At 42.5% G+C, this 26,710-nt stretch overlaps 1 protein-coding gene and 1 pseudogene across 1 annotated transcript in view; both read right to left on the bottom strand.

Moving 5' to 3' along the window:
• The window catches only part of PSTPIP2 (proline-serine-threonine phosphatase interacting protein 2), an 80,333-nt gene that overhangs the window by 40,650 nt on the left and 12,973 nt on the right, over positions 1-26,710 (bottom strand). The gene's annotated exons all lie outside the window — the stretch shown is intronic.
• On the bottom strand, positions 24,655-26,210 carry LOC125149175 (26S proteasome regulatory subunit 4-like; annotated as a pseudogene).

Consider the following 26,710-nt stretch of genomic DNA (forward strand, 5'->3'; position numbering starts at 1 on the left):
TATGGTCTCACAGTTTGTGAGATCACGCCCTGAGTCAGGCCTGCTTGGGATTGTGTCTCTCTCTCTCTCTCAATAAACATTCAAAAACAACAACAACAACAACAACAACAACAACAACAACAACAAAACCTCATGCAAGTGAAAGATGCCAGACACAAAAAAAGCCTTTAATGTGTGATCTCATTTACATGACATTCTAGGGCAGCCAGGCAGTTTTAGGACTTACCTCTACAGGAAAAGAAATAACAGTGATTACCTGAGCCAGGGGAGAAACTGAGGGTGGAGTGGGAAGGGCCCCTCAGGGAACTTCCTGGAATGATGGAAATGCATACACCCATGTGACCCACATTCTTATCAAGATCTTTCCATAGAGGTGTGGGTTGTACAGGTGTGTGCAGTTTTTGAAACTCCTTGATCTGCACATTTAACTTACATAAATTACACTTCAATAAAATTAAAAGGCAAAAAACAACAACAACGAAAGGAACAGAATTCAGAGGGAGAACAGGCAGGAAACACAGTAGGAGGAACAGAGGAAGCTAACTAAGCCTTGGAAGTGGATCTGGCCTTGGAGTCCTGTGTGAGGCAGGGAGATGAAAACGAAGGGAGAACAGATCCAAGCACCCAGCAAACCACCCAAGGACCCAGAACGTAAGGTTTCATAATGCTCGAATTATAAAGAGTTAAAAAGCATTCAAGTTGGGGAGCCTGGGTGGCTCAATCGGTTAAGCGTCTGACTTCGGCTCAGGTCACGATCTCGCGGTATGTGAGTTCGAGCCCCGCGTCGGGCTCTGTGCTGACTGCTCAGAGCCTGGAGTCTGTTTCAGATTCTGTGTCTCCCTCTCTCTCTGACCCTCCCCCATTCATGCTCTGTCTCTCTCTGTCTCAAAAATAAATAAATGTTTAAAAAAAAATTAAAAAAAAAAAAGCATTCAAGTTTCAGTCAATGTGTTAGTTCTTTGACCACAAAGAAACTTCAATTTTTTTAAGACAAAAAATTTGCCAGATCCAGCAGGAAGCAACATGTGTGCCACATCAGCAGACATGTGAACCAAAGAATAGTAGTAAAAGTCTTGTGAGCGCACAGGCTGGCAGTCCAGACCAGGTCAGGGTGTGGGTTCAGAGAAGGAGGAAGTCTCTGTGCACTGCCTGGTGGAGGGTAACTCCACTGCCCGCCAGCTCCCCACCCCAGATCTAACACTCAGGTCTGATTTCAGTCACTCAGTCCAGGCATATACACTCTCCTTCCTGCCCAGCGCTGAGCCCCATGCTGCAGGAGCCTCTCAGAACTTGCTTCCATGATCCTTTTCCGCCACATGGCCTCTGGGCAGAAGGTATAAGGGCAGAGGGGAAGCAAAGCATCCTGCAGCTTCCAAAGCTGCCATCGCAGTTACAGGCGCTGCCACCAGAGCGTCCCCACATCTGGGTCTGTGCTACATCTCACGCCCACCCTATCACGGTGTCTGCTACACGGTTTCCCTAGCTGTGGGCTCCAAGGACCACCTGTGCCAGAATCACCCTCGCAGACTCCCAGGTTCCACCCAGACCTGCTGGGTTCTGAGCTTGGGGCAGGGGAATCTCCACGTTTTACGCTCCTTCCAAGTGACTTAATGCCGTTTGAGAACTGCTGCTGCCCCAGAAATGATAAAAGACAAAAGAACAATCAAGGTTCCCATGCAGAGGAGCTGAGCACAGAGGAAAGCAAGATGCATGCAGGCAAAACTAGAGAACGTGAGAGATTGGGGTGGCAGGAGAGTGACTGTAAAAGGGGCATGGAGAAGAGGGCAGAGAAAGACTCCATGGTTTGCACTTCACTTTGAAACCTCGGATTTGGGGGGCACCTGAGTGGCTCAGTCAGTTAAGCATCCAACTCTTGGTTTTGGCTCAGGTCATGATCTCATGGTTCGTGGGTTTGAGCCCCGCATCAGGCTCTACATGGACAGTACGGAACCTGCTTGGAATTCTCTCTCTCTCCCTCTCTCTCTTCCCATCCCCTGCTTTCCCATTCTCTCTCTCTCTCTCTCTCTCTCTCTCTCTCTCTCTCTCTCAAAATCAATAAATAAACTTTAAAAAAAAAAAACCCCCACAACTCTGATTTTGAGTAAAAAATGCAAATTAACATTGATGCCCTCTAGGGACCCGGGGCTGGGGTCTGCTGACTTGGTGTTACATACAAAGGCTGCATTTGTTCGCTGCCTGAGCATATGCTGTGCCACACTCTGCATTACAGGTCCACAGCGTTTTCCACAAACACAGCAAGATGGAAGCTATTTCCATGTTTTACAGCTGGAGAAAATAGGAAGTGAGGGTCTCCTTATCACTACCTCTAACCACAGTGAAAGATCTTAACCCTCAACCAACAATATATTCAAATCTCTGTTATTCATGAAAAGTTATACAGCAACAGTAGACTGGGAGTAAAGACCAAGGCATTCCTTTTACCTCCCTATGCTCTCCACCCGGACCTTTCTTTCCTTCTTGCTTTCCTATCTCTTTTACCCAGAGAGGTAAAACCAAATGGTTCAAACTCACCTTATCAGCAAATATGGATTAGTTATTGTTAATTAATATTAATAATTAGGTCTAACATCCATTGAATGCTCACTGTATTCCAAATAGCATACCAACTATTGTGAGTGGAATATCCTGTTTAATTCTTATAACAATCCTGCAACACAGGGATCATTATTATCTTCATTTATAGGACAAGCAACTGAGGAACAAAGTCTGTATTCATAAACCACTCAACCACACAGCTTCTCTTCCTGGAGGACAAGGACCATAGCTAACTTTCTGTCGGTCTGCTTCCAGCAATTCTAAAGACTTTTTTTTTTCAATATTTATTTATTTTTGAGAGAGAGAGAGAGAGAGAGAGAATGCCCACATGAGCTGGGGAGGGGCAGAGAGAGAGAGGGAGGCAGAGGATCCAAAGCAGGGGCTAGAACTCAAAAACCATGAGATCATGGGGCACCTGGGTGGCTCAGTCAATTAAGCCTCCAACTTTGGCTCAGATCATGATCTCATGGTTCATGGGTTCTAGCCCCCTGTCTGGCTCTGTGCTGAAAGCTCAAAGCCTGGAGCCTACTTTAGGCTCCTACTGTGTCTCCCTTTCTCCTGCTTGCACTCTTTCTCTCTCTCTCAAAAATAAACATTAAAAAAAAAAAATGCGTGGTCATGACCCGAACTGAAGTTGGACATTTAACTGAATGAGCCATCCAGATGCCCCTAAAGATTTTAAAGTAATCTCTACATCCAGTGTGGGGCTCGAACTCACAACCCCGAGACTGAGATTGGCATGCTCCACCTGCTGAGCCAGCCAGGCGCCCTCCTAACCCCAGCAATTTTATAAGGGACACGCCCAGGCTTTAACACTGTACATGAATTTGAGTCCAAATTCTACCCCGTGCCAGCTATGTGACCTTGGGCTAAGAGCTCAGACTCTCTTCATGTTAACTTACCAGAACTATCAAACGGGGATTCTTGTAAGGATCAAATGAGATATTGTGCTTTGAGTTTGTCAAGTGCCTCATAAACTAAAGGAATTATGAGAGACACATTCAAATTTCAAAAGACCAGGCCACATCAGCAAAAAATCAAATGTATTTGGACCGTGTGAACTTTTTTACTAAAAACAGACAACAGTGAAAGAAATGTAGTCTGTTGGCTATTCAAAAATAAGTAAGTATGTTGGGCCACCTGAATGGCTCAGTTGAGCGTCTGACTTCAGGTCAGGTCATGATCTCACGTTTGTGAGCTCAAGTCCCACATCGGGCTCGCTGCTATCAGCACAGAGCCCGCTTTGGATCCTCTGTCCTTCTCTCTCTGACCCTCTCCCTCTTGTGCTATCTCAAAAATAAATAAAACATTAAAAAAAATTTTTTTTAATATGTCATCATCACCGGAAGCAGCCGGAAAGGTGTCAGAGAGACCTCAGAAAGGGATATGGAAACTGCTGTTTCGGCCATGTGTTCCTAAATCAAAAGTCAAAATTGGGGCGCCTGGGTGGCTCAGTCGGTTGAATGTCTGACTGTTGGTTTGGGCTCAGGTCATGATCTCACGGTTCATGAGTTTGAACATCTGGGCTGAAAGCGTAGAGCCTGCTTGGGATTCTCTCTTTCTCCTTCTTTCAGCACCTACCCTGCTCTCTCTCTCTCTCTCTCTCTCTCTCTCTCTGCGTCTCTCTCAAAATAAATAAACATTAAAAAAAAAATAAAGTCAAAACCATATCGTGGTTTTGTCCCTAAGCCTTCTCGTAAGCCATAGCAGGGGACTGTGAAAACAAGAATGAAACGCACCCCAGTTCCGACTCCAGCTGTGCTCTGCAAGCCCACAGGGTGCCTCCCTCACCTCCTCCAGCCTTCAATCAGACATCCCCAGCTCTGCCTGGGCTGGATCCACACTTGACATTTTCACATGTCTAAATGTCCCTCCTGTCAAGTCAGCAGGTGAGTTAAAAAGGCAACTCCACTCAGCTGAAAATACACTTGGAAGTAACTGTGTGACACCAAACCCCTGCATCAGGAAAACAAAACAAAACAAAACAAAACAAAACAAAACAAAACAAAACCATGGTTGGAAGGATGTGCACCAAAATGCTGAAAGCAATTCTCTTCTTACCACACATCTGTATTTTCTAAATTTACTATAAAATATTTATACTGCTTTTATAATCTGAAGTCTTCCTCCCCACCTCCATCCTTTAAAGATGCCAGATTGAGGTCTTTTGTTCTCTCTCCTGTGTTCCCGGGCCCCACTAAAATACCAAATGATCCATAACAATAATAGAAAATAAGGAAGGGCCCAAGGAGGAAGCTGGAGATTTGTAGGAATTTCCGTTATACAAAAAGCCAATGGGGCTAGATGCACAGAGGACAGAAGCCAGTATTCTAGCCCACGCCAAACAAGAAATTCCAGACTTTCTGGGCAAAGCCCTAGAAACCCTGAAGCTCAAGTCAGCAGGGGCTGAAACTGAAGCAACCACGGAAACCATGGGCAGTGTTTGTAGGCCGAGGGAATCCAGCCAGTGCCCCGCCCCGCTGAGTGGAGGCAGAGCGGCCAATTGGGACTTCTGTGCCAAAGCCACAGCTGGTGAGGACTCCACCCTGCAGCAGGCTCCCAGCAAGGGCAGAAAGAGCAGAAGAGCAACAAGCTACCATCCCTTGGCACCACCAAAGCTTCCACAGTACAAACTGAAAGGAAAAAAAGGTTACACACAGTTGTCAAGTCCTGTAAATGCCCTTCGCCTCCAGGGCACCCTTCCCACTTTCTCACTCCAGACAGGCAAAAACATATCAGAAATTGTCATGATTTCGAGAGGATACAAGTACCTACTTGGAAAACCAGACATTTTATCAAATGGAAAGCCAGGAGTTGAATTAAATACATTTTTTAAAAAAGCATTAAGCTTTCGTACACATCAACAATGACCACTTAAGAATGTAACAACCGCTCACACTCGTGTCTCTCTCAAAAATAAATAGACATTAAAAATTTTTTTTTCAAAAGAACATAACTTAAAACACAAAATCCTATTCTCAATACCAACAAAACATATAAAATACCTAAGATTGGGAATGCAAGCTGGGGCAGCCACTCTGGAAAACAGTATGGAGGTTCCTCAAAAAACTAAAAATAGAACTACCCTCCAACCCAGCAATTGCACCACTAGGCATTTATCCAAGGGAGACAGGTGTGCTGTTTCGAAGGGACACATGCACCCCCATGTTTATAGCAGCACTATCAACAACAGCCAAAGTATGGAAAGAGCCCAAATGTCCATCGATGGATGAATGGATAAAGAAGATGTGGTATATGTGTGCAATGGAGCATTACTCAGCCATCAAGAAGAAGGAAATCTTGCCATTTGCAACTATGTGGATGGAACTGGAGGGTATTATGCTAAGTGAAATTAGTCAGAGAAAGACAAAAATCATATGAATTCACTCATGTGAGGACTTTAAGAGACAAAACAGATGAACATAAGGGAAGGGAAACAAAAATAATATAAAAGCAGGGAGGAGGACAAAACAGAAGAGACTCATAAACATGGAGAACAAACTGAGGGTTACTGGAGGGGTTGTGGGAGGGGGGATGGGCTAAATGGGTAAAGGGCACTAAGGAATCTACTCCTGAAATCATTGTCGCACTATATGCTAACTAATTTGGATGTACATTTTTTAAAAAATTAAAAATAAAATAAAATAAATAAAATAAAATAAAATAAAATACCTAGGAATAAGCTTTTTTGAAGGAAAACATTACCAAAAAATACAGACAAAATCTGGTATAGACATTACCAGGTATAAGACACTGCCAAAAAATACAGACAAAATCACAATACATCTAGAAATATATCCTACTCCAAGATGGAAAAATCTAATACTAGAAAAATTCGGTTCTCCCCAGGTAAATCTATAAAGTTAAAATAATTCCAATAAAAATCAAAATGTTACTGGAGTTTCTTTTTAAATTTAACTTCATTCCAAAGCCCACCAGAAAGGGTAGGTGAATGAAAAAAGCTCACAAAATGTTGAAAAGTAATGAGTAAGGAACTTACCCGTATGAAAAACAGTATAAAGTAACAAAAAATTTTAAAAGCATAGTACTGACATTGTGAATTGACAATCAGGTAAATAAAATACAAACAACAGTCCAGAGGTAGTTTTACACACACGGAGGATTTCATATATGATAAAAGAAACATGAAACCAGAAAGCAAAGGATGGCTTATTCAATGAATGTTACTGTGACAATGACTGTCCATTTTGCCAAAGACTAAATATAGAGCCCTTTGTAACATCATACTCTAAAACAAATACCTGATTAATTAAAGGTCTAAGCATGGAAATCATAAACATGTAAGAAGAAAATATAGAATATATTTTTTTAAATATTGAGGTAAGAGATTTTTTTCCTAGACTGCAACTTAGAAGACATTTAAAAAAAAGACGACATTAGCGTATTCTGAAAATGCAGTTTAACAAAATTGACCCCATTTGAGATAGAAAGTTTCAGCAGGCCAGCTCCCACAGAAGCAGCAGAAAGTAATCAAGGAGGAGAAAACAGCAACCAAACTGGATGTTTCACGGAAAATAGAATTCCACCAAACCGTCAGGGGAAAAAAGTATTCCTGAGGTCCCAAAATTGATTGGACATGAAAGAAAATGTCCTAATTCACTTTCCAAACCAAGTATAACACAATACTTTAACTCAGTGGAATACAAAAAAGGAAGTTGAAGACCAATATCACTTATAAATATTAATCAAAATGTTCTAAATAAAATATTAGCAAAAATAATTCAGTAACACATTCTGAAAAGAATGTAACATGACTAAGTGGGATTTATTCCAGGAATGCAAAGTTGGGTGAATATTAGGAAATTTATTAATCTAATAAAACACTTTAATAAATCTAACAGAAAAATCATGATTTTCTCCATAGATACCCGTGGTAGACTGAATAATAGACCCCAAAGATACCCAGGTCTTCATCCCAGGATTCCATGAACCTTATCTCATATGGAAACCAAGTCTTTGTTGATATGATTACATTAAGAGTATTGAAATAGAGAGACTATCCTGGATTATTTGGGTGGGCCCTAAACACAATCACAAGTGTTCTTATAAAACAGATGGCAGTGGGAGATTTGACACTTAGGAGGAAAAGCCATGTGACCACGGAGCCAAGATTGGAGTGATGCGTCCCAAGCCAAGAAACACCAGCAGCCACCAGAAGCTGGGAAAGTCAAGGAATAGATTCTTCCCTACAACCTCCAGAGGGAGTATGTCTCTGCTGACACCTTGATTTCATCTTACTGATGCTGATTTTGGGCTTTTGGCCTCCAGAACTGTGAAAGAATACATTTCTGCTGTTTTAAGCCACAAGGTCATCATAATTTATTACAGCAATGCAATGCAAGGCCAAAAAAGCCTTCAACAGGATTCAACACCCGTTGCTGATTTTAAAAGAAACTCAAGAAAAAAGAAACTGATGGTACTTTCTTAAAATTATTTTATATATTTATATGTCCTATGCCTAAAGCCCATATCCTACTTAAAGGAGAAACACTGCAGGCATTTATTTGTATTAAGATGGGGAACAAGGCAGGAATGCCCCCTTTCTCCACTACTTCATACTAGAGGGATTAACCAATGCAATTTGAGGGGGTAAATTGATTAGAAGCATAGGAGCTATGAAAGAAATAAAACCATCTCTACCATTTCTACTTGCAGATGATATGATACAAATGGAAAGGTATCTTTGTTCTTGGATAGGATGACTCAGTGTCATAAAAATGTCAATTCTTAGTTAACTTATAACTGTAATGCTATTCCAATGAAAATACCAACAAGTTTTTTCTTATGTGGTTAAACAAAGTTCATATGGAAATCATAAAAATGCAAAAATGGCCAGAAAAATACTGAGAATGAAAAGTTCTGAAGAGAAGCCAGCCCTACCAGACATTTAAACACTTTATAAAGCCTCCATCATTAACACCCTGTGGGGCTGGTGCATAATAAATAGTCAAACAGACCAGTGGCATAGAATATAAAGCCCAGAAATAGACACAAGTACACACAGAAAAGTAATATATGCTGAAGGTAGCATCTCACATCACTGGGGCAAAAATGAGCTTTTTCATAAGCGGTGCTGGGACAACTGTTAGCCATTTAGAAAATGGTAAAAGCAGGGGCGCCTGGGTGGCGCAGTCGGTTAAGCGTCCGACTTCAGCCAGGTCACGATCTCGCGGTCCGTGAGTTCGAGCCCCGCGTCGGGCTCTGGGCTGATGGCTCAGAGCCTGGAGCCTGTTTCCGATTCTGTGTCTCCCTCTCTCTCTGCCCCTCCCCCGTTCATGCTCTGTGTCTCTCTCTGTCCCAAAAATAAATAAACGTTGAAAAAAAAAATTAAAAAAAAAATGGTAAAAGCAGATACAAACCCCACAATGTACCCAAGAATAATTCAAAATGGATCAGAGATCTCAATGTAAACACATGAAACCTGCAAGTGCTAGAGATAAACATGCCAAAGGTTTTCTATGACTGAAAATCCTAATGCAACAACAAAAAAAGTTCATGCATCTGACCACCTAAACATAAAAACATTTTCATAGCAAAAAATAATAATAAACATAAAGAATAAACATAAAACTGACAAAGAGAAAACACTTGCAATTAAATCACCACTAAAGGGCTAATATCCCTGACATAGAAATAATTCTTTAAAATTGATGGAAAAGGGGCCCCTGGGTGGCGCAGTCGGTTAAGCGTCCGACTTCAGCCAGGTCACGATCTCGCGGTCCGTGAGTTCAAGCCCTGAGTCAGGCTCTGGGCTGATGGCTCAGAGCCTGGAGCCTGTTTCCGATTCTGTGTCTCCCTCTCTCTCTGCCCCTCCCCCGTTCATGCTCTGTCTCTCTCTGTCCCAAAAATAAATAAAAAAACGTTGAAAAAAAAATAAAATTGATGGAAAAGAAAAAAAATTTTAAAAATTTTAATTAAAAAAATAAAAAATAAATAAAATAAAATTGATGGAAAAAGAATCAGAAAATGGGCAAAAGATATGGAACACATGATTTACTCTGTGTGTATGCATTCCTTAAATATTTAGAGATATATACAACCTCACCTATTAAAAAAGAGAAATGCAGGGCGCCTGGGTGGCTCAGTTGGTTGGGCGTCTGGCTTCAGCTCAGGTCGTGATCTCGTGGTTTTGTGGGTTCAAGCCCCACATTGGGCTCTGTGCTGGCAGCTCGGAGCCTGGAGCCTGCTTCGGATTCTGTGTCTCCCTCTCTCTCTGCCCCTCCCCCACTGTGCTCTGTCTCTCAAAAATGAATAAATGTAAAAAAAAAATTTTTTTTTTAAAGAGAAATGCAAATGGAAACTTAACCTCACCCATTGGAATGGCAAAATTAACAAGAGGAAACACATTCAGTTGACAAGACTGCGGGCAGCAGCCACTCTTGTGCATTGCTGGTGAGAATGAACATTGGTTCAAACTTTAAGAGAGGGGGATTCAATAATAACCAAAGTACATGTGTGTTTACCTTTTTATCCAGCTATTCCACTTGTAGGAATTTACCCTGAAGATACACCTCCAACAAAGTGCTGTCCAAAGTTTTGCAAACAACCTAAATATTCACACACAGGGAGAGTGGTATATCCTCACAATGAAGTTCTATAAAAAAGAATGAGGGGCACCTGGGTGGTTCAGTATATCGAGTGTCCGACTCTTGATCTGGGCTCAGGTCATGAACTCATGGTTCATGAGTTCGAGCCCCACATCAGGCTCTGTCCCTGAGAGAGAGAGAGAGAGAGAGAGAGAGAGAGAGAGCACAAGCAGAGAGAGAGGGGCAGAGGGAGAGGGAGAAAGAATCTTAAGCAGGCTCTGCGCTCAGCTCATCTCAAGACCGGAGATCACGACCTGAGCCAAAATCAAGAGTCAGACACTTAACCAACTGAGCCACCTAGGTTCTCTCAGTCTGTATTTTTTAAAGCTAAAAAAGCAAAGGGCAAGAGGGTAGCTTCAGCGTGGTCCCAAAGTCTGGAAGCATAGGCTAATATACGTAAGAAATGATTAATTGCTATTATATTACAAAGTTTCCAATGGTGATATCATATGATATGTTGAACGTACTGTCCTTGATTAGCAATGCATAGTTTAATGCATTATGCAAAACTGTTATGAACATAGTTTATCAATACAGCATTTCTATCAACCCCTGCACATGCGCCTTTGCATTGTTTCAAGGATTCATGTTTCTGATTTTCATGGAATATACCTATCATTAGCATGCCCCAGAAGTAATCGAGGAGTTTCAGTCATAAAAAGTAAAACAAAAACACACACGTTTCCGATTTCATGGCTATTCTATGTAGTATACTGCCTTTTGCATAAGAAAGAAAAGAAAATGAGAATATACATATATATATCTACTCATTTGTACAAAAGAAACAGAGAAGATAAACCAGAAATTAATGAAATTAGTCACTTACACAGGGTAAGTGGGATCAGAAAGGACAAGACAGGAGTAGAATTGGGATAGAAGGAGGGGGCGAAAGTGATGCTTCTCTGGGTACACTTATTTTCTTTTTTAAAGTTTATTTACTTATTTTGAGAGAGATCACTCTCGGCCTTTTGGATAAGATCAAGTGTATTTATTTTGAGAGAGAGAGAGCATGCATGTGCGTGCAGAGGAGGGGCAGAGAGAGAGGGAGAGAGAGAGAATCCCAAGCAGGGGCTCCAACCCACGAACTGTGAGATCATGACCTGACCCGAAATCAAGAATCAGACACTTAACTAATTGAGCCACCCAGGCACCTCTGGGTACACCCTTCTAAGTTGTTCTAATTTTTGAAATTATGTTAATATTTTACACAGTGGAAAGCACTAGAAACATATACAAGTAAGGGAGAAACCTAGCTAATGGAATACAAAGAGAAATAAACAAACCTAACCTCATTTGAATGAATAAAATCACCACACTAAAGGAGAGGGAGGTAGAACCAACCCAGGTAACTTTAGCCACCCTATTCTGACAGTGTGTTCTCATCCTAAGCCAAAGGAGTTAGACGCATTAAACACTAGCTTGTTTCTCCCAATGGTATTGGTTAGCAATCCTGAAACTACTTTCTATGTGTTTTAGGGCTCATTTAGGAAATGAGTAAATATTTTGTGGATAATAGGAGCCCACTTCTCCTACAGTGGCATGCAAGACCTGGCTCGCACCAGTGAGGACCAATGCTGTACATCTCTTCCTAACTCCCTGTTCAGTGATGTCATGTTGGTGGTTTGAAAATGGCCATGGAGGGAGTTTTTACACCACGGAAATTGGCAAATGCTGCAAAGCATAGATAAAAGTTTATCTCCTGGAGAAGTTGTTAACCATTTACCAGCATACCTCTGGAAAATACAGCAAGTGGGAGAAGGCTAGAATAACCTTGTGGTGTTTTAATGGAACTGGAGGTATTGTTATGCATACATATGTTTCCTCACTCTGTTGAAAGAGCCTAGAAACAATGAATTCCAGGTAGCAATGAGCACACCCACAGCACAAATACTGCTTTCTAAATCCTATTCTCCACTAAAAGGAAACAGGGCTCTTTGGAGAAATAGCAGATTCTAGGACTGTGGCAGAGAAATTAGCTATTAAGCCTATAACATCTTGTCCCAGAAAGCGAGGAGTGCTCAAAGAATGATGGGAATATATCTAAAGGACACAAAATCTAGGGCACACAATCCAGTTTAGAGGGACCCCTTGCTATCCAAATCCAGAAAAATTTGAGCATCAAGAGAAATCATGATGGTAACATACTATATCCATCGAATGAAATAAGAATCCCTGTGTGCATACTAATAAAGAGAGAGAGAGAGGAGAGAAAGCTCTTCCCTACAGTAGAATGCCAACTTCATTATAATAGATGGAATCAGAAAATCACCATACAAAGATGTACATGAATGTTCATAGCAGTTTTTTTATTTTTTTAATGTTCATTTATTTTTGAGAAAGAGAGAGACAGAGTGTGGGGGGAGGGGCAAAGAGAGAGGGAGACACAGAATCCAAAGCAGGCTCCAGTCTCTGAGCTGTCAGCACAGAGACACAGGCTCAAACCTACGAACCATGAGATCACGACCTGAGCCAAAGTCAGACACGTAACCAACTGAGCCACCCAGGAGCCTCAAATGTTCATAGCAGTTTTATTTGTAATAGCTAAAAACTGTAAACAACTCAAACGTCCATCAACGATCAGTGGATAAACAAACTGTCACATGTCCATGTCCATAAAATGGAATCTTATTTAGTAACTAAAAAGAACAAACTATTAATACAATAACATGGATGAAACTCAAAATAAATATGGTAAATGAAAGAAGCCAGGCCAAAAAAAGAGCACCTACTGTGCTTGGATTATACAAATTCTAGAAAACGCAGCTAATATACAGGGACAGAGAGCAGAGTGGTGGTTGCCTGAGAGAGGCAGGTGAGGTCAGAGGAATTTCAAAGGGGTGTGAGGAAACCTTGGGGGTGATGAATAGGTTCACAAGCTTAACTGTGGGGATGGTTTCATGGGTGGTAGACCTATGTGAAAACCTGTTAAACTTTATATTTAAAACACAGGCAGTTTAGGGGAGCCTGGGTGGCTCCATCGGTCCAACTTCAGCTCAGGTCAAGATCTCAAGCCCCACGCCAGGCTCTGTGCTGACAGCCCAAAGTCTGGAGCCTGTTTCAGACTCTGTGTCTCCCTCTCTCTCTCTGTCCCTCCCCCACTCACTCACATGCACACAGGTGCATTCTCTCTCTCTCAAAAAATGAATAAACATTTAAAAAAAATTTTTTTAGGGGCTCCTGGGTGGCTCAGTTGGTTAAACAACTGACTTTGGCTCAGGTCATGATCTCACAGTTTGTGAGTTCGAGCCCCGCGTCAGGCTCTGTGCTGACAGCTCAGAGCCTGGAACCTACTTCAGATTCTGTGTCTTCCCCTCTCTCTCCCCCTCCCCTGCTCAGGTTCTGTGTCTCTCTGTCTCTCAATAATAAATAAACGTTAAAATTTTTTTTTAATTCTTTAAAAAAAATAAAAATGAGGGGTGCCTGGGTGGCTCAGTCGGTTGTGCATCTGACTTCGGCTCAGGTCGCGATCTCACAGTTTGTGGGTTTGAGCCCCACATCAGGCTCTGTGCTGATAGCTCAGAGCCTGGAGCCTGCTTCAGATTCTGTGTCTCCTTCTCTCTCTCTGCCCCTACCCTGCTCATGCTCTCTCTTTGTCTCTTAAAAATAAATAAATGTTGGGGTGCCTGGGTGGCGCAGTTGGTTAAGCGTCCGACTTCAGCCAGGTCACGATCTCACGGTCCGTGGGTTCGAGCCCCGCGTCGGGCTCTGGGCTGATGGCTCAGAGCCTGGAGCCTGTTTCCGATTCTGTGTCTCCCTCTCTTTCTGCCCCCCCACCCCCGTTCATGCTCTGTCTCTCTCTGTCCCAAAAATAAATAAAAAACGTTGAAAAAAAAATTTTTTTAAATAAATAAATGTTAAAAAATTTTTTTAATTAAAAAATAAGTAAATAAATAAAAATGAAACACAGGCAGTTTATTACATGTCAATTATTCCTCAACAAAACTGTCAAAAATTTTTAATGACCACCCTCTTAATAATTCATTCAGGTAAGAATCACCAATGGATGTTAAAAACTAATGGATAAAAATTTGAGGCAAGCAGTACATTTAGATAATTTCAAAGTATCCCCCCCTTAAGCTACTTATTAATTACATTACTTTATATAATTACATTAGTTATTCATTACTTACAAAAGGGAAAGCAGTAATTTTACCACGGAGACACCTAGAAAACACCAGTATGACAGACTGAATAATGACCCCAAATGATGCCCCTGTCTAAGCCCCAGAACCTATGAATATATTTCCCTACATGACAAAAAGGACTTTGCTGGTGCAATTAGGTTAAAGATCTTGAGAGGGGAAGATGATCCTGGGTTATCCAGGTGGGCCCAACATAATCACAAGTTTCCTTAGATACTAGAATAAAATAGAATTATACATAGTAATTGGGGCGCCTGGGTGGCTCAGTCGGTTAAGCGTCCGACTTTGGCTCAGGTCATGATCTCGCAGTCCGTGAGTTCAAGCCCTGCGTCGGGCTCTGTGCTGACAGCTCAGAGCCTGGAGCCTGTTTCGGATTCTGTGTCTCCCTCTCTCTGACCCTCCCCCGTTCATGCTCTGTTTCTCTCTGTCTCAAAAATAAATAAATAAACGTTAAAAAAAATTTTTTTGGGGGCGCCTGGGTGGCGCAGTCGGTTAAGCGTCCGACTTCAGCCAGGTCACGATCTCGCGGTCCGTGAGTTCGAGCCCCGCGTCGGGCTCTGGGCTGATGGCTCAGAGCCTGGAGCCTGTTTCCGATTCTGTGTCTCCCTCTCTCTCTGCCCCTCCCCTGTTCATGCTCTGTCTCTCTCTGTCCCAAAAATAAATAAACGTTGAAAAAAAATTTTTTTAAAGAATTATACATAGTAACAAAAAGATATCCACAATATATTATCATGAGACAAATGAAAGTTTCCTATATAAGCCCATAATAAATGAGTCCATATTTGTTAAGAAGAATGCATAACTACATTGTATATAAATACAGAGACAAAAGTCCGGAAGGAAACACACCACACATTTATTAGTGGCAACCTCTATTTCTGAACTATTTGGACTCCTCATAACAAAACTGAACATAAAAAAAGGAACAACTTCACATTTTACTACAGAAAATTTATATTATGTATGTTGAGACCATGACTTTGTGAAAGACGAATATCCCTCTAAATTTAACATAGAAGGCATAAGATTTAGAAGATATCAATGTTCAGAAAGTTGGCTAATGTTCAGCATTACCCATCTAACCTTCAATATGATCTAAATCTCCCTCTCCCCCTCCCTCCCTCCCTCTCTCTCTCTCTCTCTCTCTCTCTCTGTTTCACAGACACACACACACACACACACACACACACACACACACACACATCCCTCAGGGACATGAGAAATTTGACTTACAAATCCACAGGGAGAGAAAAGTCTAAGAATCGAAGGTGGGTGTTTCAATTCATGAGGAACATTAGACCACAGCTAAGGGCACTGCTAATGTTAATGCTAACACTTTTCCAGTTAATAAATACAAGTTGAACTTCTATAGTTTACCCCTGAGAGGTACGTGACTGTATATATCACAGGGTAAAGTCAGTGGTGCATTGTTCCAATTTTAGTACATGTGCTGCTGAACTGAGCACCAATCAGTGGTGCATCAATGTCCAGAAATACAGACTCAAGTCTTCCTGCTGGTCCACGGCATTCCCTAGAGAATCCTCCAGACATGCCCAAGACACTGCACAGGCCTGGAAAAGCAAGCAAGTGCCAGGAAGCGGTTATACCTAAAATTTGAAGTAGGTCCTCAGATAGGGGACCAAGGGAACAGGACAGTGTTTCTCTAAACCCCAGCAGTCCAGCCAGCAGAGCCAAGAAAGCCAGCCAGATCAAATACCCAATGAACTACCACCACCGTCAAAGCAAATAAGAGAAGTAAGTCAGGAAACCAAAGTAGGTCAAGCCCAGGGAAATATCCAGTCACTACTCTAGCTGACTTGTATTCCCTCTTGCTCCCCGTGGGAAGTTGGAGTCCAGTCCATAAAAATTCCCTCCAGCCTCTGACACCCTTCATGTCACATCCCCACTGAAATACAATTTTGAAGGCTTTTAGTCTCTATCTATTATCCTCTGGTTCACCTACTAGGCAAACCAAATACACAAACGAGAATAAATCTCAAAGTCTTAAGACACTACATAACTGTGAAGCCTCTTAAGCAGCCACATCCCTGCAGCAGTAATGTCTGGGATGCATTTCACAGCCGCTGACTGGACGCCGTATCTCAGACCCCAGTAACCCAGATAGTCAACTGACTGGATTTCTTCCATGACAATTTATCTAAAGCCAAGAAACTGCAAACTAATAGAAACTATGTGATGTTGATGAGAACAAAGTGCATTCATTCCTATTCTGTATCTTTCATGTCTCCGTCTCCATTTCTGGAACCCCAGCACCTAAATCAGAAGAATCCTCAAAAAAAATCCCTTACGTGCTCTGGATGTGGATTCGCCAAGATGTGGATTTATAATTTCTAACAAATTTCAAACCAAAAACTAATCGGGGTTAATTATCAATTGATCAGAAAGTGGAATTAAGCAGAATATCCCATGTCCTAAACATTCTAGGTAGTCAAAGAGCCTATTTTCCCACAGTATTCTAGCCTTAGAATGCTACTGTATTTGAGAGCATCTTAGAGCTAAACCACATAATTCATTTCCATCCTTTTACAAATGAAGGAATGGAGGCTTAGGTTACAATTTGACTGATCATTATATTCTTAACATGAACAGAAGTACATAAATGCAAAAAAATGTTACCCAACCAAAAATATGCAAATAAATGCAATGATCTCCAAATGTGCCCATCAGGATGATTAACTTTGTTTGTAGGGATAATACCAAGTAATGATTCTTTGTAGTCCAGAAATTACTCATCCTCTATCTCTCAGTGATTCAGCCTTCCCTGACCCCGGAAATATGTGACCCTTGTTTCTACTTGTTCCTAGAGACTCTGTAAAATTGATGACAATTTGTGTTGTCTTAGGGCTTTTTCCTCAAAGTTTTTATTTAGATTTGGTTAAGTTTTACTTTTAGTTTATCTTTGGCTTTGCCACTGCAATGTCACTAGGCCAGCTCAAGTTCAGTATGTTTTGGATTTTCTGCACTTCGGGTCCATGACTTTTGGGAATCAGAATGTCTTACATATTCAAATTTCAGATTTAACACATGTCTTAAATGTCAGAATTCTAGAAGCAAATATCAAGTATTTCTTCCAGTACACATTCTCCTAAGTCCACTGACTTTTCCCCTCTAACTCACTGATTTCTTACCCAGCCTAATCCAAGGAGCATTTTGCATGAATTTTGAGCACAGAGGACACTCAGGCACCTTAGACGTGAAATAACACATGTTAAAATGACATTCAGCTGAACTAGACCAATGAATCTGATTCAATGAAACCATATTTTAACTAAAGTGAGCTGAAAACTTGTGTCCATACAAACCTACATATGAATGTATATACCAACCTTATTCTTTAAATTTTTTTAATGTTTATTTATTTTTGAGAGACAGAGAGAGACAGTGCACGAGCAGGGGAGGGACAGAGAGAGGGGGAGACACAGAATCCAAAGCAGGCTCCGAGCTCTGAGTTCAGCACAGAACCCGACACAGGGCTGGAACCCTCAAGCTGTGAGATCATGACCTGAGCTGAAGTTGGATGCTCAACCAACTGAGCCACCCAGGTGCCCCTATACCAGCTTTATTCTTTTTTTTTTTTAATGTTTATTTATTTCTGAGACAGAGAGAGACAGAGCGTGAGTCGGGGAAGGGCAGAGAGAGAGGGAGACACAGAATCCGAAGCAGGCTCCAGGCTCCGAGCTCTCAGCACAGAGCCACACGCGGGGCTCGAACTCACAAACCGTGAGATCATGACCTGAGCCGAAGTCGGTCGCTCAACCGACTGAGCCACCCAGGCGCCCCTATACCAGTTTTATTCTTAACTGCGCCAAATTGGAAGCAACCAAGATGTCCTTCAGTAGGCAGGTGGATAAACAAATTGTGGTACATCCACACCAGGGAATATTATTCAGCAATAGGAGGAAGTGAGGCATCCAGCCACAAAAAGACATGAGAGAATCTTCAACACATACTGCTAAGGGAAAGAAGCCAATCTGGAAAGGCCACATACTGTATGATTCCAACTACATGACATTCTGGAAAAAGCAAAACTGGAGACAACAAACAGGTCAGTGGTTGTCAGGGGTTCAGAAGGAGGGATGGAAGGATGAACAGGGGGTTCTTCAAGTCAGTGGAACAATTCTGTATGATATGATGGAGGATAGATGACATAATGCATTTGTCAAAACCTATAAAACACAGTGAACCTTAACATAAACTATGCACTTTAGCTAATAATAATGCATCCATATTGGTGCAGCAAGAGTAGCAAATGTACCACACTAATGCAAGATATTAATAGAGGGGGAAACTGGGGTGGGAGGGAGCAATATGGGAACTCTGTACTTTTGTTCAATTTTTCTGTAAACCTAAAACTGCACTAAATAATAAAACCTATTAATTTTAAAGATTCTTGAAATTACCCTCGATAACACAGCATGCTTTAGCTTTCTAGGTAATTACTAGAAGCAGGACTTTAGTGACTTGATCATTTCAGCAAATTGGCTTTTGTCAAACTGATTCCCAGCAATCCGGCCTGCTTCCTGCTGAAGCCACACTGATCTTTCTGTTCCTCAAACACGCCAGGCCCTTTCCAGCCTCGCCGCTTTGTCTCCCCCTTCCCTCAGCACTCCGGAAGGCTGGCTGGACCTTACCCTTCACATCTCAGCTCAAATGTCATCTTTCCAGAGAAGCCCCCAGTGACCACTCTGTCCCCCAAACACATGGAGTGATTATCCAATCACCCAATGTTCTAGGCAGAACAACGGCCCGCCCCCAAAGATATCCAAGTCAGAATCCCTGGAGCTTGTAAACACATTACCTCACATGGCAAAAGGGACTTCCCAGATGTCATTTCATTAAGGACCCTGAAATGGAGAGATTATCCTGGATTCTCTCTCTTTCCCTCTCTCTCTGTGCCCTTCCCCCCTCATGCTTTCTTTCCCTCTCAAAATAAATAAATAAACTTAAAAAAAATGAGGAGGTCTTATTTTACGAATTGGTAGTAACTTTTTCTAAAGTAATGTATTACAAATACCTTTCTTGCTGCTTGCTGTAAATGACAATTTTTAGGGATTATGGACTATATTTCACTTGTTCTAACAATTCCTTAAAAATTTTAAAGTTATTGGGGCGCCTGGGTGGCGCAGTCGGTTAAGCGTCCGACTTCAGCCAGGTCACGATCTCGCGGTCCGGGAGTTCGAGCCCCGCGTCGGGCTCTGGGCTGATGGCTCAGAGCCTGGAGCCTGTTTCTGATTCTGTGTCTCCCTCTCTCTCTGCCCCTCCCCCGTTCATGCTCTGTCTCTCTCTGTCCCAAAAATAAATAAACGTTGAAAAAAAAAATTTAAAAAAAAAAAATTTTTAAGTTATTTCCACCCAATTTCATGAATTGTCTCAATTTTTAAAATTAACTGCAAAAAAAAAAAAAAGCAAAGCGCTACAATATCGATATACAAATGCGTTACCAACAGTTCCACGTCTTTAACACAACTATAATCTATCTTCTCATCTGAGACACAGAATGGTCCTAGTTTTAGGCTGCCCAGACAGTATTGTCCTCATTGCAAAACAGGAAGCTCAAGTTCAGAGCGGTTAGCTGAGTGGCTTTGGGCAAGGCACTCGCTTAGTCTGAGGTAGTGTCGGATGTAGATCCCAAACGATACGGAACGTGGCCGGGGGGACTGCAGCTGCCCTTAGCTGGTGGCCTCTCCCTCCCTACTTCCTGGGTTCCCATGGAATCGACCACAATTCCATCTGAATAGTTGAGGTCTTGTACCTACAGCCTCTCTTGAGCCCCCTGGTCTTTCCAGCTTCCCTATCTGAAACCCCGTCCACAGGACTCGTTTCTTTGCCCTGGAGAGCAGACAGGCTTCTGGCTTGCTGACCCAAGCTCTTGGGTCCTGGGGCCCTTCAGTTCAGTGTCTGCAGAAGTGGCCACATGGCTCAATGGCAGGTGCCTTGATTTGCATCATATTTGCTGCCTTTGACTCAGAGCTAAGGACATCTAGGAGAACACCATGGTCTCTCATATACACTCTCTCCACCTACTCAGCCCAGGAAAGGGAAATACAGCTGGTGTCAGCCAGGGAGAAGCCTGCTGGCCAAGATGATGGCCCTAAACAACAGCTGGTCAGAATCAAAGCCAACCACTCTCCTGGCAGGAATTACATGGGAATCCTGATTAAACAGGTAGGTGCTAGCATAGGACAGTTGGATGAAGGCTGAGCTGGGGACAACCCACAGGACTGGTCAACTGTTCAGATCTCCAGACGTGACCATCAGTAGAAGTGCTGACAAAGGCCTAGAGAAATACTTTTTATCCCAGAGAACTAAGGTCTTTTTGGACCCCTTGTTCAAGACCTGGCTGTCTTGGGAGGGAGAAAGTTTAGTGCCTGTGTCTGATAAAAAAGAGTATATCCCAGGGTGCCTGGGTGGCTCAGTCGGTTAAGCATCCGACTTCAGCTCAGGTCATGATCTCATGGTTTGTCGGTTCAAGCCCCACATCAGGCTCTGTGCTGACAGCTCAGAGCCTGAAGCCTGCTTCGGATTCTGTGTCTCCCTCTCTCTCTGCCCCTCCCCCAATCATGCTCTGTCTCTCTGTCTCTCTCTCAAAAAATAAATAAACATTAAAAAAAAATTTTTTTAAAGAGTATATCCTCAGAGCAGTTTCAAAGAGGCAGGGCAACCAAGGCCTGGAGCAGTAAAGAGACTGTATTTCTAGGGTTTTCAGACATTTGTGGCCCTTTATGGACCTGTCACCTCAAGCAGCTATTCTTTAAATAGAAAAACTAGTGTTCAAATTGGAGTAGAATCGGATCAGCCCTGTAAGGCAAGAGTGGAGAGGAAAGACTACAGTGACCATACAGTGTTTCCTCTTGCATCCATCACCCAGCAAAACTAAGCCCGAAACCAGGCTCCAGCCTGTCAGAGGACATCAATCTGTCAACTGTTGTCATTCAAGCAGGGCCTGCAGGTAGGGGCAGAGGCTCGGTCCCCCTACCCTAAGCAGCTTATTTAAGTATTCCTTCAGGCCCTGTGCCAAGCCTTACCCTCCCTTGAGGTGTTCTGGAAACACAGATTTTTCCCATGTTATCACATGCCCAGTGCTATCTTAGTGCTTTTTAGGGACTGGTGGCCCATGGCACCCACCCAGCTGGGCTTACTCCATAATCCTACTCTGCTAACCCACACCTCTTAGCGTGAGGAGAGTAGGTCAGCCTATTTCCCATTGGGATCATACATGTGTGTTTGCCCCCTGACGTAGGCCCACTGAGGGCAGGAGTCAATCTTCTCCTGACTTTAGAGGTCACACAGATCTCTGGCTTCTGCAAATGTCAGAACACCTGGGACTCATCCAAAAAGACAATTAACTATTGAGTACAACTTTAACCATAGAAACTTTAACCATAGAAAAGTTCAAAGAAGGGCGCCTGGGTGGCGCAGTCGGTTAAGCGTCCGACTTCAGCCAGGTCACGATCTCGCGGTCCGGGAGTTCGAGCCCCGCGTCGGGCTCTGGGCTGATGGCTCAGAGCCTGGAGCCTGTTTCCGATTCTGTGTCTCCCTCTCTCTCTGCCCCTCGCCCGTTCATGCTCTGTCTCTCTCTGTCCCAAAAATAAATAAACGTTGAAAAAAAAATTAAAAAAAAAAAAAAAAAAAGAAAAGTTCAAAGAAAAATAATTAAATGTTTATCAAGCATGGGGAGAAGTTTTTAAACTTTGGTATATAATAGATGAAATCACAAAAGATTAGCTCAACACACTTGACTGTATAAAGCATTTTCAAAATATGTATACATTTTAAGTATAATGATCATTTTACAGAGGAGAATACGAAGCTTAGGAAAGTTGAGTAATTTGAACAAGGCATATCCCTCAGCTTAAAAGGAGCAGGGCTGGGATTCCAACCCAAGAATGTCCGACACAGAGGCTTGAGTGCCTCAGGACCGCCCTCACTACTGCACACGGTATTTACTGGAGGCCAGAAGATGTGAATCACACGCACAACACACATATGTATACACATACATATGTAGATGTGAGAATGTGCTTGCAAATATTTGTAGTAAATAACAAGCAATACCTTTATCATTTTTTATAGCTTACGTAGATTCATAAGCAAAGCACAAGGAAAGAAACAAAACAATTCATAAAAGAGGAAATAGAACATGGAAGTAAACAAAGGTTCACTCTCCCTGGTGGTAAAAACACAAATGCAAGTTTAAGGAGGCACCTGTTTTTGCTTATTAAATGGGCAGGGAAGAAACCACACTGGCCACGACTGAGGTAGTGGAACTAGTACCTTGGGATATTATTGGAGACATTGAGAATACATCTGCTCTCTAAGAAATCACTTTATATATACACCAAAAGTTTTTAAGTGTCCTACTCTAAATGAACGCTATTTTCATTCAACAGATAGTACTGTGAATCTGAGAGAGGGAAAGAGAGCAGCTCCATTTTTAGAAAGGCTCGGTCTCTGCTGTTTCTCTGCTAGGCCCCATTTACTCATGTTCTATATTTCACCTTGCATCTGAATGAACCAAGCTGCTATCTATGTTCCCGCTCCAACAGAGAGGCAGGAAAGTTAATCATTCTTGGATTCTTGTCCTAGGCTCCCAAACACTTTATCATCTAAGAAGAACCGAAGCCCAAACATGTCCCAGGACATTAGCTTCAAACCAACCTCTGCCGATGCTGACATCAATCCTCCCTACCTTCAGTGATTTAAGAAATAGCACCTATTATTCACCTGATACTCGCCTTTGAGGGGACCCTACTCTGGATTCCTGAAGGAACACGTACCTTGAGACCGTTTCCAATATAAGCCCTAACCCCGAGCAATGGAGAGACTCACTCTCCTTTCTTTTCCAAGTCTCCCAGACACTCAATATGCTATGTGCTATCACTGACAGTATTCAACAAACTCTGCTTTCACTTCCTTCAGGTTCATGTTTGATTTTTTTTTCTTTTCTTTTCTTTTCTTTTTTTTTTTTTTTTTTAATAGTAATCTCTACACCCAACATGGGGCTCGAACTCATGACCTCAAGATCAACAGTTGCATGCTCTTGCAACTAAGCCAGCCAGGTGCTGATTTCTGTCCTGCACAAAACCAATGACCCTCTTGGCTGGTCCTGTGTGACCCCCTCTGGGTCCTGGGGCCCACCCTGCCTACGTCAAATCTATTATGTATCAGGTATTGAACCAGGTACCGCTGGAGTAAGCAGGCAGGGGTATCCTTCATGATCATGCCTAGCTCTGGCTAGGGACTCTGTGTATGTGAGATAGAAATAAACACTGCCCTTGTCTAGGCCACTGTCGCTCTGGGTTTTCTGTTACTCATGGCCAAACCTAACCCTATTTATACAGAAGGTAAATGAGCTTTCACCAGCTGGTGTCTGGCTTCTCCATGGAGTAGGAAGCAAGATAATCAAAACAGAGTGAGCATATGGGAAGGAAGTAGAGGTCTGAGTAGCATGGAAAAGGTATGAAATTAACACCATGGAAAGAGAGGGAGTGATCTCATCAGAGAAACATAGTAAAACAGTTGAGCAGTGACAAGTTCCTTCATGAATTTCCAGAAACAGATATTTAAAGATTCCATTTTTTAATTACTTTTTAAAAAAATTGTTAATGTTTATTTATTTTTGAGAGAGAGAGAGAGACAGAGAGAGAAAACGCAAGTGGGGGAGGTACAGAGAGAGGGGGAGACACAGAATCCAAAGCAGGCTCCAGTCTCCGAGCTGTCGGCATAGAGCCAGACACGGGGCTTAAACTCACAAACTGAAATGACCTGAGCTGAAGTTGGAGGTTCAACTGACTGAGCCATCCAGATGCCCCAAAGATTCCAATTTTTAAATATCCTAAATAAAGATGTGCAGCACATTATTTATTATAGACAACTTCAGAAATTATATAAATGTCAAACAGCAAGAAGACAGTTTCATCAATTATAATATTTTTAAATGATTGTTGAGAAAAGTAGATAGCAATAGATAAACTTCTGATACTTTCTTATATTTATGTTTTATTTATTATATGGAAACAGTAGAATACAAAATAGTACATACGGTATAATTATACCTATGCATGGAGGACAAAATGGGGAAAAGTACCAAATCACTAACAATACATTTTTTTTAATTTTTTTTAATGTTTATTTATTCTGAGAGATAGAGAGACAGAGCATGAGCAGGGAAGGGGTAGAGGGAGAGGGAGACACAGAATCTGAAGCAGGCTCCAGGCTCTGAGCTGTCAGCACAGAGCCCGATGCAGGGCTCAAACCCACAAGCATGAGCTCATGACCTGAGCCGAAGTAGGACGCTTAACCAACTGAGCCACCCAGGCGCCCCAACAATACATTTTTAATGTCCTTAATTTTATTACGTTAATATTAAAAAACTGTTGTCTTTAAATAGCACAGGAGTCTGAACTGAGTAGATAACAGTCTCTAGAAGGTGAGGTGTCTCATGTCACTCTGTGACCCACAGCAGCTACCACAAGGCTGCTGCTCAGGACTTCACAGATAGTTGTTAAGCTGAATTGCCTGAGATGGTGTGATGACTAGGGAAGAATGCGCTCTCTCGCTCTCTCTCTCTCTCTCTCTCTCTCTTTTTTTTTTTTTTTTTTTTACCTGAGAAGGAGCTCGCTTTATTGGGGGCAGAGCACTGCACATGGCCAACAGATGAAAGCAGCCCAGTGGGCATCCTATATCCACATCACCCTCAAAAATGTACAGAGGAAGTTTTGTTAAGAAAGATCAACTGGAACATGGGTTCCTCTGGGTACCTTCCCCTGCCTCATCCTTCCGAGGAGTCGGGACACTCCCGACCATTTCCTTGAAGGCAAATGTGGTCGCTACAGGTAGAGTCCTTGCAGGGGTGTCTTCTTGTTTTTTATGAAGAACATTTTCTTTAGACTTTTTGAAGTCTTCATTTGTTACTTTCATTCTCTGTTCTCTCAAGGCCATCATACCAGCTTCTCTACTGATTGCCTTAATGTCAGCCCCAGAGAGGTCATCTTTAGCCATGATCAAAGTCTGGCATCATCCTGCTTGTGTGGATCTGAAAGATGCACTTCCTAGTCTTTTCATCAGGCAGGGGAACTCAATTTTCCCATCAATGCAGCCTGGTCTGATAAGCGCTGGATCCAAAGTTTCTATTCAGTATGTGGCCATGGTAACTTTTAGATCACCTCTTGATTCAAATCCATCCAACTGGTTCAACAGTTCCAACATTGTTCATTGAATTTCTCTCTCACTACCAGAACTTGAGTCATATCTTTTTGTTCCAATGGCAACGATTTCATCAATAAACACCATGGATGGTGCATGTTCTTCCACAGCTAGAAACAATTCCTGAACGAGTTTGGGCCCATCACCTTCTGATTAAGTTCAGAGTCAACCACTATTAAGAAAGTGGCTGAGGTTTGGTTTGCTACTGCTTTGGCTAATAAGGTTTTACCTGTGCCAGGTGGACCATAGAGAATGACCCCCTTTGGGGGCTTTATATCCATCTCTTCATAATATTCAGGATGTGTGAGAGGAAGCTCCACAGATACCTTAATTTCCTGGATTTGGTTGTCCAACCCCCAATAACAGCATAGGTTTCCTGGGGGGCCTTTTCCACCTTCATCACTGTGACCAAGGGATCCGTGTCATCCATGAGCCACCCCTATGACAGCATGTACCTTGTGGTTGAGCAGGACCGTGCAGCCTGGTTCCAGCAGATCCTTGTCCACCAAGGAAAGAATACTGACATAGCGTTCTGAGCCCACAGATGTAGATAGTGATCTCTTCCAACGTTCCTACCAACATTGGGGTCCCCCCAGTCATCCACCTTTGATCTTTCCTCCTCTTGCTTTTCTTCTAAAGTCTTCATTTGTTCCTGATTTCTAATGAATTCATCCTCCATGAGAAGAGAGTCTTTAATCCTAACTTCAGTAATTTTTTTTTTTAACGTTTATTTTTTAATTTTTGAGACAGGGAGAGACAGAGCATGAACAGGGGAGGGGCAGAGAGAGAGGGAGACACAGAATCGGAAGCAGGTTCCAGGCTCTGAGCCATCAGCCCAGAGCCCGACGCAAGGCTTGAACTCACGGACCGTGAGATCGTGACCTGAGCTGAAGTGGGACGCTTAACCGACTGAGCCACCCAGGCGCCCCATAACTTCAGTAATTTTAACCGGCACTGAGTGTGACATGTCACCAGTGGCAGCTCGCTGGCAGCAACTGGTCCCTTTGTTTTCTTCTTCTTTTTCCCCACTCTAGTCGGTACGGGAGGTTTGTATTTCTTTTTCTTTTCCTTGTCATTTTTCTAGATCACCACTCTGACTTTGACCCATCTTGCTTTGGTCGCTCGAACCGGAATGCTCCTCTCTCTAACCAGTGTTGTGTTTTCTCTATTGGTCACAGG

Source organism: Prionailurus viverrinus, chromosome D3, assembly GCF_022837055.1.
Source record: "Prionailurus viverrinus isolate Anna chromosome D3, UM_Priviv_1.0, whole genome shotgun sequence".
Taxonomy (NCBI): domain Eukaryota; kingdom Metazoa; phylum Chordata; class Mammalia; order Carnivora; family Felidae; genus Prionailurus; species Prionailurus viverrinus.